Raw genomic sequence first — 16,198 nt, forward strand, 5'->3', positions numbered from 1 at the left:
TTGACAATATTCACAATTAAAGAGAATATTTTAGATATTTCTCAATATATAAGAAAAAATATCACAAAGTCTTATAAAAGACGGTCTCACATTAACACTAACGTGAGACGACCGCGCCTAAGTTTATGATACAACAGTCAGCAGAGATGACTCGCCGCGGTGGCAACTTAGCGGCAACAAAAACAGATGAGAGAGAAAATCGGGTTCTTAGGGTCTCCACAAAATTTCGAGGGACTATCCACGAAAGAGCAACAAATGGTTCTGCTTGGTCGGTATAATTTTTATCTAATTTGGGGACCGAATTAACAACTCAATTATCTTCTGCAATGGAGAGTGATTTTGTCGATGTAGGTTCGGAGGAAGTTCCAGAGGTAATCGACGTCGTAGCTTGGACATGCGTTTATCAAGGTGCATACGATCCTTGGACAAAGAAGTAGATATGATATGTTACAAAAATAGAAAAAGCAATAGTGTGTAGATTAAAAAGAAGCAGACTAAAAGAAAAGTGTGTAAATTAAAAAGAAACGGAATGAGTATAATTTTTACTAATATGTAATGAAAGATATTTAATATAGAATACATGCATTGACAAACGTGTAAAGTCAAAGTAGGAAAGATAAAGAAAAAGACAGAGAAAATAACTATTAAATGAGGCTTTACATTACACTTTTGAAGTGTTTTTTAAGTCAGTTGATTAAAGTAATGATATATAACACCTGTTAATGAGGCTGGTTATCTTTGACATAGCAAAGATAACACTTATCTCTCGCAATTGTTAACTATGTATGTAGGCAAAGATAACATCTCTTTAGAAAAGATGTTATGTCTGTATAGGCAAAGATAACATCTCTTTTAGAGTACGTAGTGTTATATTTGATTCAGAAAAAGTAAAAGCCTACGATTGTCGACCGTTATCTTTGGTCTTTTTTAAAAAAAAAATCAATTTTACATTTCAGAAAACAAACTTTATGTTGTCTAACATAGTTACTTCGTTTTACACTAGTACAGAAAAGGCAATTTGCGTCGGATGTGAGGCGCCTATTTGCGTCGGACTTTGGTGCGACGCCAAAGCCCTCGACGCAAATGACTCAGAAACGATCTGCGTCGTATGCGAAAACGACGCAAATGGTTCACTATTTGCGTCGCACCTGTATACGGTGCGACGCAAGTGGATCTGCCAGCCCAAATCACCAAGCTCAAAGGGTAATTTGCGTCGCACATCGCCTAGGGTGCGACGCAGATGAGTAATTTGCGTCGCACCTTGGGCCACGTGCGACGCAAATTGCAATTTTTTTTTAAAAAATTTTTTTTTTTTTTTATTAAAAAAAACTAGATAGCATAGAAAGTGGAGTTGATAGTGGTACAGAAACAGCAAAAACTAGAAGTTACATGGTGTGCAGTAATTGAAAAGGAAATAAAGAACATCAGATCTAAAATACAAGAAAAACAACAAAAAATACTAGAAGTTACATGGTTTTATATAATTTTAATTGAAAAAAATACAAGAACATCAGATCTAAAACTAAAATATACACAAAAATAACAAACGATGGAGAACAGAACAATCAAGAAACTAAATCAAAAATAGAAAAAAGAAATTCTAACCCTAACAAGAAGATGAAGGGGAGATAAAATTAAAAATAAAAATACAAAACTCAAAACGCAATCTTCATAGCAATCCAGATCTTCACCTGAAACGCAACTACAAGACTTCGAGAAGAACCAGATCTGAAAACGAGAAAAGATTAAGAATCAAAATTCAACCAAAAAAATAAACAAAAAAATCAGACATAAAGAAAAAGAAAAAATACCTTCACAACTCGGCTCCCCTGATCTGTAACGAACTCGTCGAGTTTCGGCGAACTGAAGCAAACTGAAAGAGAGAGACGAACTTGTCGGCGAACTGAAACGAACTCGTCGAGTTTCGAAGATGAAACGAACTTGTCGGCGAAATCAAAATTCAACTCCCTTCATTTTCGGCGAACTGAAACGAACTCGTCGAGTTTCGAAGATGAATTTCGGCGAGTGAAAGAGAGGGAGAGGGAGAGAGAGATGAACTTCATTTTGGCCGGACGCAAATGTTGAAGATCCGAAAACACGAAGAACTTGTCGACTTGTATGCCGGAGATCCGAAAATACGAAGATGAATTTCAGATCCGAAGATGAATGCCGGAGATTTCGTTGTTGAGATGAAGGTGGGTGAGAGAGAGATGACGGTAGGTGAGAGAGAGAGAGAAGATGACGGTAGGTGAGAGAGAGAGATGAAGTTAGGGTTTGAGAGAAGTTAGGGATCTAACTGGTGAGAGGAGTGTCGTTTAAAAGTCGCGCATGTTGTGGATTTGGGCCGATCTGCGTCGGATGGGCCAAGGGGTCCGACGCAGATTACTTTATTATGTGCGTCGCACTATGGGCTTCATGCGACGCACATAGATGATTTGCATCGCTCGTTAGTTATATACGACGCACATTGTTCGTCTTGTGCGTCGATTCATTGTTGCATGCGACGCAAATAGTATTTTTGCGTCGTTTACGTGTTTGTGCGACGCAAATGGGGTGACGCAAATTGACCTTTTTCTACTAGTGTTATTTAAGTTATCTTATCTTATTTGAACTTATTTTATCTTGTTTATCTAAATTTATTTTCTAAAGTAAGTTAAAATAAGATGAACTAAACAGAGTCTAAGTAACAGAAAGTGAAGTGTATGCTAGGAGAAAATATAACATCTAATTTGTAAGTGTTAAGTCTACTTTTCTATATGCATGGATCGGACCATTTGGCCAACTTAAGATAGCACTTTTCTTCATAAAATGTTTTAATTTAGATCAAAAATGACAGTTGTGAAATCAACCATCAAGAGATAATAGATATGTTATCTTTGCCTAAAATTGTATATATAAGTCGAAAGATGACGAATATAAATGGAGATAGTGGTACTTATTTGTATCAAGTGAAAAAGAGACATTCATTTACAGAAAACATAGCAAAATAACAAAAGGCGGAGGGAGTTGTAAGTCCTATTGACTATCAATCTAGAAATAATAGCAAACAAATATAGAATATCAAATAAGAAAGCAAAGAAAGAACACCAGAAACTTTTTACGTGGAAACCCAAGAACTGGGAGAAAAACCACGAATTTGCACTAGGAATCGATGAATGTTTGATGGAGATTACAAAAGCAATCAAGAGCTCTCTCTAAAGCTTTTTCTCTCTCAAACTATGTGTTAAAGATGAAGAATAATGAATAAACATGATTAGGGTTTATACTTATACCCACATTAATCATTAATGAAAACCGGAAAAAACACGTTTGGCTCGTCAACCCGCGGCCGCGCTCGACATCCCGCGAGCAGACAGATCATGACGAAGAAAACTGCAGCTCATCGCTGCGGGCGCGGGATCTCGCGCGCGGGCGAGCAGCAGGGCTGCTGTTCTTCACACTCCCGCAGTGTGGTCGCAGGTCTTCAAGTGCGGGCACCCTCGACCATCCCTCGAGCATCTCTCGAGCATCTCTCGAGCCACTCCGAGCCACTTCGAGCCACCGACTTCCACGCAACCTTTCTCCACTATATTCCCAACAATCTCCCACTTGGAGATAGGTGTAAGTGAAAAAAAAACTCCATACCTTCATCATCTACTCATCCATCTCAACTCCTAGTTCACCATCTTCGTTAACAATCAACGAAGACCAACTAAGGTCCTGCACAACCTTAGTTTCACAACTCACACTCTTAGTGAGCATATCTGTGGATTCTTAGCACCCAACACTTTCTCCAGACTCAACTCATTCTCCTCCACTAAACTCCTGATATAGTGAAAACGCCTACGAATGTGTTTAGTCCTACAATGATACATGGGATTCTTAGCCAAATGCACTGCACTTTGACTATCACTATAAAGTATCACCTTTTCCTGTTTAATGCCCATCTCCTCAAGAAAACCAATCAACCATACCATCTCCTTACCTGCCTCCGACATAGCCACATACTCAGACTCTGTAGTAGACAAAGAGATACACTTCTGTAACTTAGACATCCAACTCACTGCAGTACCTCCTACAGTAGAGACATATCCTGAAGTGCTTTTGCTTGTATCGATATCTCCACTGAGATCAGCATCAACATAACCCTCTAGCTTTACTCCCTTCGCCAGAAACAAAGCCCCATACTTGAAGTACCCTTCAAATACCTTAGTAACCACTTTACAGCTCCCAATGTTTCTCACCTGGATTTGAAACAAACCTACTAACAACTCCCACTGCAAAAGCAATGTCAGGTCGTGTGCACACCATGGCATACATCAAGTTCCAACAGCTGAAGCATAGGGAACAGTGGCCATCCGCTCCTTTTCTGCTTCTGTAGTTGGTGAATGCTCCCTTGTCAATTTGAGATCACTAGGAAGTGGTGAATTTCTTGGTTTAGCATCACCTACATTAAACCTCTTCAGCACCTTAAGAATATAATCCTCCTGAGACAACTTCAACATACCAGTAGACTTGTCCCTGAAAATCTTCATGCCTAAGATTTGTGTAGATTCACCTAAGTCCTTCATCTCAAATACTTGTGACAGCTTTCCTTTCATCCATTTATCACATCCATACTAGTACCAGCAATCAGCATATCATCAACATACAGAAGTAAATAAACATAGTCATTTTCATACCTCTGAAAGTAACAACAATGATCACTATCAGCTCTCTTGAACCCACTGCTACACATGAATGTGTCAAACTTTATGTACCACTGCCTAGGAGCCTGCTTCAGTCCATATAAGCTCCTCTTGAGCTTGCACACCAAGTTCTCCTTCCTTGAACTTGAAAACCATCTGGTTGCTTCATGTAAATCTCCTCCTCCAGATCACCATGTAGAAACGCAGTCTTTACATCCATCTGTTCTAAGAACAAATTTTCAGCAGCAACAATAGCCAACAAGATACGAATAGTAGTTAACTTCACAACAGGAGCAAATATTTCATTATAATCTATACCCTCCTTTTGTAGGAACCCCTTTACTACTAGTCTCGCCTTATACCTGACACTTCCATCAGGCTCTTTCTTCAGTCTGAAGATCCACTTGTTGCTAAGTGCTCTCATACCTTTGGTAATGCAGACAACTCCCATGTCTGATTCTTTTCCAGGGATTCATCTCATCTTTCATGGCTAACTCCCACTTAGATGAATCTGTCGAATTTATTGCTTCCTTGTATGATTCTGGTTCACCTGCATCAGTTAGTAACAAATAATACATAGAAGGTGAATATCGAACAGGTGTTTTGGACACCCTTGCGGATTTTCTCAAGTCAACTTGAGAGACAATTCTTCCTGTACTAGAACTGGAGCCTCTTGGTTGTATGACAATTGTATCCTCTGAATTTACCAGGCTGTGAGATATCTGACTCCTCAGAATCAGACCCTGCAGGAGTGTGAACTTCATCTCTATGTTGCTCACCCAATTCTGGAACAATGACATCCCTAACATCAATGCACCTATCTCCACAATCTCCTTCTCCTGAACTCCCACTACTTCAGTAATCTCAGATTTGTCACCAAATACATCCTTAACACTTAGTCTCATCAAATGTACATCACAGTGTCTCAAAATCTTCCTTCCTTTTGGTTCCCAACATCGATATCCATATTCTCAGAACCATACCGAATAAAATAACATTTAACGGCTTTTGGGTCTAACTTGTCACGTTTCTCAGATTGAACATATGCAACACAACCAAATAGTTTTAGAAAAGTGAGATTTACCTCTTTTCCGCTCCAAACCTCTTCTGGCAATTTGAACTCCAAAGGGACGGATGGTCCTCTGTTGATCAAATAAGCTGCTGTGCTAACTGAATCTGCCCAGAAAGTCTTAGGTAGCCCTGCATGCAACCTCATACATCTAGCCCTCTCAGTCAGTGTCCTGTTCATCCTCTCTGCAACTCCATTCTGTCGAGGTTTCCCTGGAACTGTCCTCTTCAGAATTATACCGTTCTCCTTACAGAGTTTTGTGTACTCTGTCAACTCATACTCACCTCCATTATCAGACTTAATGCACTTAATCTTTCTTCCAGTCTGATTTTCGACCTCAGCTTTCCACTCCTTGAAAGTTTCATGAAGTTCAGATTTCTTCTTCATGAAGTAGACCCACACTTTCCTGTTGTAGTCATCAATGAAAGTAACAAAATACCGTGAGCCTCCAAGGGATCTGACTGGTGAAGGACCCCACAAGTCAGTGTGCACCAATTCTAGCTTCTCAGTTTTCAACTCCTTCTTGGCTTTTGTGAAAGTCACCTTTTTCTGCTTGCCATAAACACAGCTCTCACAAAATTCCATGTCAACTGATTTCAACCCTGACAACTTGCCACTTGAAGCTAAAATCTTCATCCCCTTCTCACCCATGTGACCAAGTCTAGTATGCCATAACTTGGTCTCATCTACCGTAGCTGCACCAATCATGTCTATACAACCTGTAATAGTGTATAAGGTTCCCATCTTAGTACCTCTAGCCAAAATCATGGAACCTTTGGAAATCTTCCACTTTCCCTCACAGAACACATTTTTGTAGCCACATGAGTCCAGTTGACTCACAGAAATCAGATTCTTTGCTAGGCCTGGCACTAGTAGAATAAATGCTATTTGCTGCGGTCAAAAAAGTAGCATATTGCTGCGGATTTGGGCGCGCAGCAATTAAGGGCACAGCAATGTGTAAACAATATATTGCTGCGGTTTCTAGCACAAAACCGCAGCAATATTATTATTTTATATCAGAAAAAATCCGGTATATTGCTGCGGTTTCTATCCAAAACCGCAGTAATATGGCCTGATACAGACAAAAAAAAAATTTTTTTTTGCATTTGCCAATTAAATTTGAAAAATTAAAACCATAGCATTAATCCATCCACAAACCACCAAATTTACAAACAAACTGAAGATAAATGACATTAATATATATAAACATTTTAACTTACTAATTACAAAAATTATAATAAAAAAAATAAGAAACTGAAATTTAGAGTACTAAATCTAAAAATAAAATAAAATAAAAAAACGTTTGCGAGAAACAAACAGCGCAGTAAATCTGCCTTTGCGATAAACAGCGAAAATAAAAATTAATTACTAAATCTAAAAAAAACTAAAAAAAAAAAAGGAAAACAAGATCTGGAAATTCGCAACGAAAAACGAGATGTATTTCGACGATAAAGTTGATCGAAAATTTGACCGACGAACAGGTTGAACGACGACCGAGCGCGAGGTTTTGTTGGAAGAAAAGCGTCGGGCTACTTGCGGCCGACTCTTCGACGTCCGAGCGTAATGTGAACCGACGAAGACTTCATCTGTTGAGTTGTTGAGTAACGATGAAGACTTCGACCAACGAAGAGCAGATCTCGAATAGGAGAGAGTGATACCTTGATACTCGGATTTGAGAACGACGAAGACTTGGAGCAACGAAGAACAGATCTCGAGGAGGAGAGAGTGATACCTTGATACTCGTATTGAAGAACGACGAAAAGATCTCAGATTGAATGAAACCTTCGACGAAGAACAGATCTCAGATTGAATGAAACCTTCGACGAAGAACAGATCTCACCAATTTTGAGGAACGACGAAGAACAGATCTCGAATTGGATCTCGGATTACCATTAAAAAAATAATATGTTTGTGAAATTGGAGCCACAAGGAAGAAAAAGAAAGAGAAAAGGAAATGAGAGATGGAGAATGAGAGAGAATGAGGTATAAAGCTCCTGAGACAATGAGAAAAGGAAAAGAAACGGCGTAGTGAGAGAGAACAAGTTAACAACGCGGGCCTTAAAAAAACCCTATTTTTTATAAAAAAAATCCTAATGACAATATTGCTGCGGTTTTCATAAAGAACCACAACAATATATTAAAATAATAATTTTTAAAATTATTTTAATATATTGTTGCGGTCCTACGTGGAAACCGCAGCAATATTTGCTGTTAAGGCCCCACTTTATTTTAAAAAGTATCCATTAAAAAATATTGTTGCGGTTTTGGGCGGAAACCGCAGCAATATCATCAATTTCTATTTTTTATTTTCTTTTTGCGTGTTATATTGCTGCGTATAGGTAAAACCGCAGCAAATAGCATTTATTCTACTAGTGTGGAATGTACCTAACATCATGCAGTTTTAAAGTTCCTCCATTCGTAGTCCTGACAACCACATCTCCCTTCCCCATTATATCCAAGGTCTTATCATCAGCAAGATGGACCTTTCCTAACTTCTTTGCCTTGAAGTCCTTAAACAGCTCCCTCATGGGTGAAGAATGAAATGATGCCCCCGAATCTAGGATCCACGACTCTATAGAACTATCAACACTCAAAACTAGAGCATCCTCAACCTCATTCGATGCAGAAAATATCGATGAGCTATCACTATCCTCCTGTCTCTCATTATGATCAGATTTTCCACCCTTCTTGGGATGTGGACAATCCCTCTTTGGATGACCCTTCTCACCACAATTCCAACAGGTAAAATTTGTTCTGCCCTTAGACTTACTTCGCCCCCTTGATTTTGATCTCCCTTGTGAACTCTTCCCTTTTCCCTTTTGTTTTCCCCTCCCTCTACCCTCTGCACTGTATGCTCCAGATGATTCTCCACTCTCTTTCCTTCGAATGCTCTCACTCAAAATAAGATCACGGACAACATCATAAACCAATTTCTCTTTACCAGAGGAATTACTAACAGCAGTAACAACAGTTTCCCACGCAGTAGGTAAAGAGGACAACAAAATTAAAGCTTTCACCTCATCCTCAAAAGCAATATTAACAGACGATAACGGACTTATTATTGAATTAAATTCATTAATATGTTCAGCATCATAACTACCATTATTCATCTCTAAATCAAATAAACGGCGCATCAGATATACTTTATTCATAGCCGAGGGCTTCTCATACATATCTGATAGAGCTTTGATCAGTTCAGCCGTTGTTTTGATGTCCTTGACATTGAAAGCCACAGTCCGAGCCAATGTCAATCTCACCACCGCTAGTGCCTGCCTATCCAGTACCTTCCATTTAGCCTCTTCCATGTCAGCAGGCTTATCAGTCAAAGGTTGATACAGATTTTTCTGATATAAGATGTCCTCTATCTGCATCTTCCAATATCCAAAATCTGTCCCATCAAACTTCTCAATTCTAATCTTTGAATCCTCCATTGTTAATTATTCTAGATCTAGACAATAATCAAACCTAGCTCTTGATACCACTTGTAAGTCCTATTGACTATCAATCTAAAAATAATAGCAAACAAATATAGAATATCAAATAAGAAAGCAAAGAAAGAACACCAGAAACTTTTTACGTGGAAACCCAAGAACTGGGAGAAAAACCACGAATCTGCACTAGGAATCGATGAATGTTTGATGGAGATTACAAAAGCACTCAAGAGCTCTCTCTAAAGCTTTTTCTCTCTCAAACTATGTGTTAAAGATGAAGAATAATGAATAAACATGATTAGGGTTTATATTTATACCCACATTAATCATTAATGAAAACCGGAAAAAAAACGTTTGGCTCGTCAACCCGCGGCCGCGCTCGACATCCCGCGGGCGGACATATCATGACGAAGAAAACTGCAGCTCATCGCTGCGGGCGCGGGATCTCGCGCGCGGGCGAGCAGCAGGGCTGCTGTTCTTCACACTCCCGCAGTGCGGTCGCAGGTCTTCAAGTGCGGGCACCCTCGACCATCCCTCGAGCATCTCTCGAGCCACTCCGAGCCACTTCGAGCCACCGACTTCCACGCAACCTTTCTCCACTATATTCCCAACAGGAGTATATATATAATTATATAGAGAGAGAGAGTTTATATTAGGGGAAGTACTAGCAGGTAAAAATAATGTAAAGAATGAATTAATACAATGTAGTATGAGAAGTTGGCTCCCTTACTCCTTGCGTTTTAAATGTAAGGAGGTATAAGGATGTTAAATGTTGCAATGAATGATACCGTTGGGACTTGGGAGTAGTAAGTGGTGGCCGCCTGATTTTGCATGCTTTCTAAAATTCGCTCAGTACATTATCTTCTGCTGTATGGCTACCGGCCCAGCTCACACAACTAACCATATTATGACTTTTAAAAGTGCATAACTACTTGACTACTTCCCAAAGAGTTCAGATCATAAAGAAAACAAAAACTTTATCGATGGTTTTTTTGGGCTTAAACATACGACTTCCCTGCTCTCTTGAGTCCTGACGAATTAATCAATCGGTAGTTGGGATTGTACCTTCAAAACTGAGATTGCGGGTTTGATTACCTTTAGAAGCACTTTGAGAATAGGGATTTCCCTTACATCCCTCTTATTCTCAAAGTGCCTACCCTACTAACTCGAGTTGGGTTAGCCGTTAACCTGTTTGAGGTTCCGGTGCGGTAGGACAATACATTTTACCAATCCAAAAAAAAAAAAAATTATCCAAGATACATACGAGTGTGGTTACTTATCTAATATCAATTGCTGAAGTTTTCAAGGGCACAAAAACTTTTCGTACAAACTATCTCTCCCTCCGATTTTATTAGTTTACCAATTTTTTTGGAGCACATTTGGCGAGCCATTGATTTGAACCTTAATCAATAAGTAAAAGTACAAATTGTTGATATTTGAATAATACATATATTGAGGCAAATCTGAGGTAGGTCAATTAAATTAGAATCTCACCTGCAATAAAATCAGAGGAGCAAAATTGTTATCACCTGATTGAATACATGCAGTAGATAGTTATTTAAATATTTTGCTGTGCTACATAGTGTTAGTTAAAATACAAGGTTTATCTGTGGGTGGAACTTGGAAGAAGGTAGAATAATATGATCATGAGTTCATGACATGTAACATTGAAGCTGACACCTTCCACATGAACGTAATTACTAACAGCAGAACTATTTATAGCTCTTTTTAAATGACTTTTACGAAATAGTCATATGTTTCATGTTTTAGGTAAATTTCAATTTGTTCAACTTTTCGTCCCTCTTTGATGTGTGGATCATTCATACATGGAAAGATAGCTCGACTCGTCTCTTTCATGCATGGCGTGTGCCCTTATGCTAACGCAATTAAGAGAATACCCTTATAATTATTTCAAAACCCAAAAGTCCATCTCAGAAATTGTTGTATTAGTAAAAGAAAAAATTATTTTTAATAAGTTAACTTTTGCGCGTTCTTCTTAAAATAAGTCAACCTTTTGATTAACTATGGATAAGTTAACCTTGTATTTACTTTTGCTATAAATGAGTTAAATCACAATGTCATCCTGTTAAAATGTGACACGTATCATAATTTCAATGTCATTAACTCGTTTACCGCAGAAGTAGACAAAGTTAACTTATTCTAAGATAATCAAAAGATTGACTTATTTTGAGAAGATCAACCAACGGTTGATTTATCAAAAACAATTTTTCCTTAGTAAAAATGTGACTTATTTACCAGCCGATTATTTGCTTCTTTTATATTCCCTCGCCAACCTAGTGAATAAGTACAAAATGTATAATGCATGAGATAGGCCATTATGCATGTAATATAATACCATCGGTTTGTCCATCAAAAAAAAAAATACCATCGGTTTGACGTACGTAGGTAAAATATGGTAAAGGCAAAATGAGAATATATGATCATATGTAAGTCAATTACAATCCCAAAGGGCATTTCACTGGCCCCATATATATTTCATATGAATTCTTGAATTGCAACGATTCATGAAGTAGTGTTAATTAATAGAACGTCAATATAAAGAAAATTTTTGTCTTCCTAATAGGTAATAAATCTACGTATTAGAGATAGACATATAATAATAGTGCATGTAGTCTAACTTAACAGAGTTAATTAATTTTTACGGTTTTTTCACCATATAATCTTGACAAAAAAAATTTGCACCATATATCTTTGCAAGTTTTCAAATTCACCATATACCTCCTACGTTTTTACAAATACATCAAACTACCCTTATGACTAATGGGGAAAGGGGAGGGGTTGCGGGGATGGGGGTTGTGGGGGCTGCGAGGGGAGGGTTTGTGGGGGATGGGGGAGGCAGAAGGGGGGCTACTGGGATGGTGGGGCGGTGGAGGGGAGGGGTAAGGATGGTGGTTCGATGGTTAGGATTAGGGTTAGAGGGGGGTTAGGTTTAGATTATTTAATTAGGGTTAGCAGAGAGATTAAGAGTTAGGCTATGTTTGGCAACACTGGCTGAAATGGAGCTAAGGTGGCTGAAACTGATTAGGTAATAGTTGAAACTGTCAAGGTGCTGACACTGATAAGTTAGCTTATTGCATAACCTATTTGGTAAAATTATTTATGACGGTAGCTGAAATATCTTTTTAGGCTTAAAAAGATAAAGAAAATATCTTTTTAGGCTTAAAAGGATAAAAAGAAAATTTTAAAAAAAAAAATCAGTTGCTGATCTCAGACGCTATATTTTACTCCAACTCAATTTCAGTCAATATTTGGACTTAAATTTTATTTAAGTTCCTCCACCAAACACCACTAATCATATAAGGTGACTTAAAATTGTAGCACCTTATCATTTAAATCACCTGAAATGCTTCCCCAAACAGAGTCTAAATGACCAATGGAGTTGACGTCCTTCAGTCATTAAGGGTAAATGGATGTATTTTTTTAAAAGTGGGGGGTATATGGTGAAAAAAAAATGTGAAGGATATATATATGGTGAAAAGATCGTATTTTTAATGGGCCTATCACTAGCTAGTGGGTAATTTACCTATGATTTACTATATAAAAAATTTAAAAGGAACTTGAAGATTATTCCAAAGCACAATAATCCAATGCTTATAACCCTTTTTTTTTCCACTTCTCTAAAGTGATTGATTTAAGAATTCAAATTTATATTAGTAAATAATCCGAGACATCATTCGGATCAACAACTAGTTTCTACATAAAACTTGAGCATGCATCAAGAGGCCAATATGAATATGTATTATAGACAATGAAACTAGCAAATTCTAGTTTTTACTATTCATCGTATAGGTCTGTTTTTCACTTTGGCTCCGTTTGGTAGGGTGTAAAACGTTTTCCCATAAAACTGTTTTCCTTTATTTTCAGTTTTACATTGTTTGGTTGGCAAAAGAGTGTAAAACCATTTTGCCTTAGGGTAAAATTACTCTCCCAATGATGGAAAACCATTTTCCTTTCAAAATGAAGGGAAAACTACTTTCCTTATCTCTCTTGTACACTCCTCTCACTACCTCCTTACTTTCCCTTTCATTTTCCTTTCATTTCATCGTTTTTCTTACATCGAACCAAACAACGGAAAACTAATTTTGGAATTATGTTTTCCATTGTAAATTGTTTTCCATGAAAATCATTTTACACTAAAAATGTTTTGCGCCCTACCAAACGGAGCCTTTATCAGAAATTAATTCCTCCTCTTAGGCTCCGTTTGGTAGGGCGTAAAACATTTTCAGTGTAAAATGATTTTCATGGAAAACAATTTACAATGGAAAACACAGTTCCAAAATTAGTTTTCCGTTGTTTGGTTTCATGTAAAGAAAATGATAAAATGAAAGGGAAAGTAAGAAGGTAGTGAGAAAAGTATACAAGAGAGATAAGGAAAATAGTTTTCCCTTCATTTTGAAAGGAAAATGGTTTTCCATCATTGGGAGAGTAATTTTACCCCAAGAGAATGGTTTTACACTATTTTGCCAACCAAACAATATAAAACTGAAAATAGAGGAACACAGTTTTCCAGGAAAACATTTTACGCCCTACCAAATGAAGCGTTATTGTTTATGTTGGGAGCTTGGGGTGTGGGGTAGTGGCCACTGGGGAGAAGGGACGAAAGGTTGGTGGAGGGTTCAAAGGTTAGTTACAACTTACAACTTACAACATACAAGATAGGCGTTTGCATAATTGCATTTGTCCAACATTAAGTTCGTTTCATGCGTCAGCTTAATAAATCTTGTTCACCCAACACAAAATGTTAAATACTACTGGTGACTGGTGAAGGTGGAGCCGTGGAGGGGACAGCACATCATAGTAGTTGTCTTTGTATATGGGAAGTACATGTCAATATGTCATTGTTCTTAGCTGCCAAAAAACTGAAAAATATAATTTGTCAATGTTCTTGAATCTTCTCTTCTCCTATTCTACTAGAGTTTACATGGCAGGTTGTTGTGGGTGATTATATATAGGGGACCAGAAACTCCAGGTCCCCGGGATGACATATCTTCATTTGCTAGAAATTTTTATGGTTGATTTTGCCTTTAACAAATTTCAAAAGTGAGCACATATTTTTCTCTTAGCTTGCATTTAAACAGCGGAATAGCCTATATGGAAATAAGGTTATGTTCAGTTCAGTTGCAATCAGTTCAGTTGAATTATCATTTAATTTCTGTTAGTTACAATTTAATTCATTTCAGTTCAGTTGCAATCAGTTCAATTCAATTCAGTTCAATTGTTTTATGTCGAAGAAAACGGACCCTAAATAACCATGGGGTAAACAGAAGTTTGTTGGAGGGCCTCCTTCAAAACCTAAATAACAAATTCATCATCAGTTGAAGTTAACTTGTACCTCGAAGAATCTCATAATAGCTTAACATATAAGCAACTATAGTATCAAAAGACCCTCGGCCGGAAGACCAAAATTCAAATCTTGATTGAAGCATAATTTCAATGTTATTTTGGGGGGTTTGGGGTGCTTGTTGTTGTTGGACCTTTTGGTAAATGTCCAGTGCAAAAACAACCCGGAGGAAAACTTTTCTTACCATGAGGTTCCCAAAAGGGCCGGGAGTCCCAAAAAGAATAATTAATAAATATATTAATACATATACTTCTTCCTTGTAATTTTTTATTCATAAAGATTTTATACGAGGGGGACATAATAATTTATCATAAAAATAAGTTCTAAATGTCTTATAAATAAACTTATCAAAAAAAAAAAAAGTCTTATAAATAACAAACTGTTGTAGTTCCGTCTCATCACTTAATACTTGTTGGTTTATGTGTTAATACTCCATCCGTCCCATAATATAGTGCTCACTTCTCATTTTTCACAAGAATTAAGAAAAATGGAAGGAGTTTAAAGATTTCACAAAATCATATATTTAAGTACTCCCTCTGTCCCAATTTAGTTGCTACATTAGGCACTATTCACGTCATAACTTTGACTATCTTTTACTTCATATACATAAGAAAAAACATAGTCATGTTAGATCTTGTTTGATTCGTCCCAAATCGTATTTTCCAAAATATATAATTTTTATAATTTTTTCATATATGTAACTCAAGATATTGGTATTTGAAGTTGCATCTCGTAAACTGTGAAAAAGCAAATGTAGCAACTAAATTGGGACGGAGGGAGTAAATGTTTGTTGGCTACTTTTGTCTTAGAACTAGTTTTTTCCTTTTTTTTTCCTTTAAAATAAAATGAAAGAGCAATAAATGTTCATTGAAATGGTGTAAAACAATAAAAATGGACACATATTATAAAACAAAGGTAGGGGTATTTTGGAAAGTTTTATGTATAAATGAAGGATAATTTAGTCCAAACAAATTGATTAAAAAAAATAGCATAATATTTTGGGACACCCAAAAAAAAATGCAAGCACTATATTATGGGACGGATGGAGTACTACAATGCGAAAAGCACTACTGAATGTGATATCATGAACTTGGCTAGGGTAAAACTCAATTATCCTATAGTTTAGTACAATATCATTCACCAAGATTAGTTTAATGAGCTAGTACTCTCAAGTTTTTGCAACTCTAAGTTGATAGCATCCGTTGTACGTGCCACTTTTGTCACAACACAGAAATTGAAGATGATACTTGAAAGAAGAAACGCAGAGATACATAGAGATGGAAAGACAGCAAGACGTTGGGTGGACATAAGTCATAACTGCTTCAACCTGTAAAAGCAGACACCTAACAAAAAGGGTAGAAATAATTGTGATGGAATTTGCAACCGAGTAATTTTCCAACTTAGTATATAGGGTTTATGTAAACCGTAAAAGACGTGTGATAAGGCATAAATAAAGGTAAAGTACATTTGTAAGACTTACATAGTTACAGTAACATGTTCATGCGTACTCTTATTCATCTCTCAAAGTTAGCTTACCTCCTTTTGTTTACCTCTTGGAGACAACAGAAAATGAGACAAGCACCTCAATGCAAAGAGCACTTTGTACACTGGAATATTGAATGTTTTGGCTATTCGTTTGGTAGATGTAAGGTACGTATATTTTGTAATA

Source organism: Beta vulgaris, chromosome 7 (genome assembly GCF_026745355.1).
Source record: "Beta vulgaris subsp. vulgaris cultivar EL10 chromosome 7, EL10.2, whole genome shotgun sequence".
In the NCBI taxonomy this organism is placed as follows: domain Eukaryota; kingdom Viridiplantae; phylum Streptophyta; class Magnoliopsida; order Caryophyllales; family Amaranthaceae; genus Beta; species Beta vulgaris.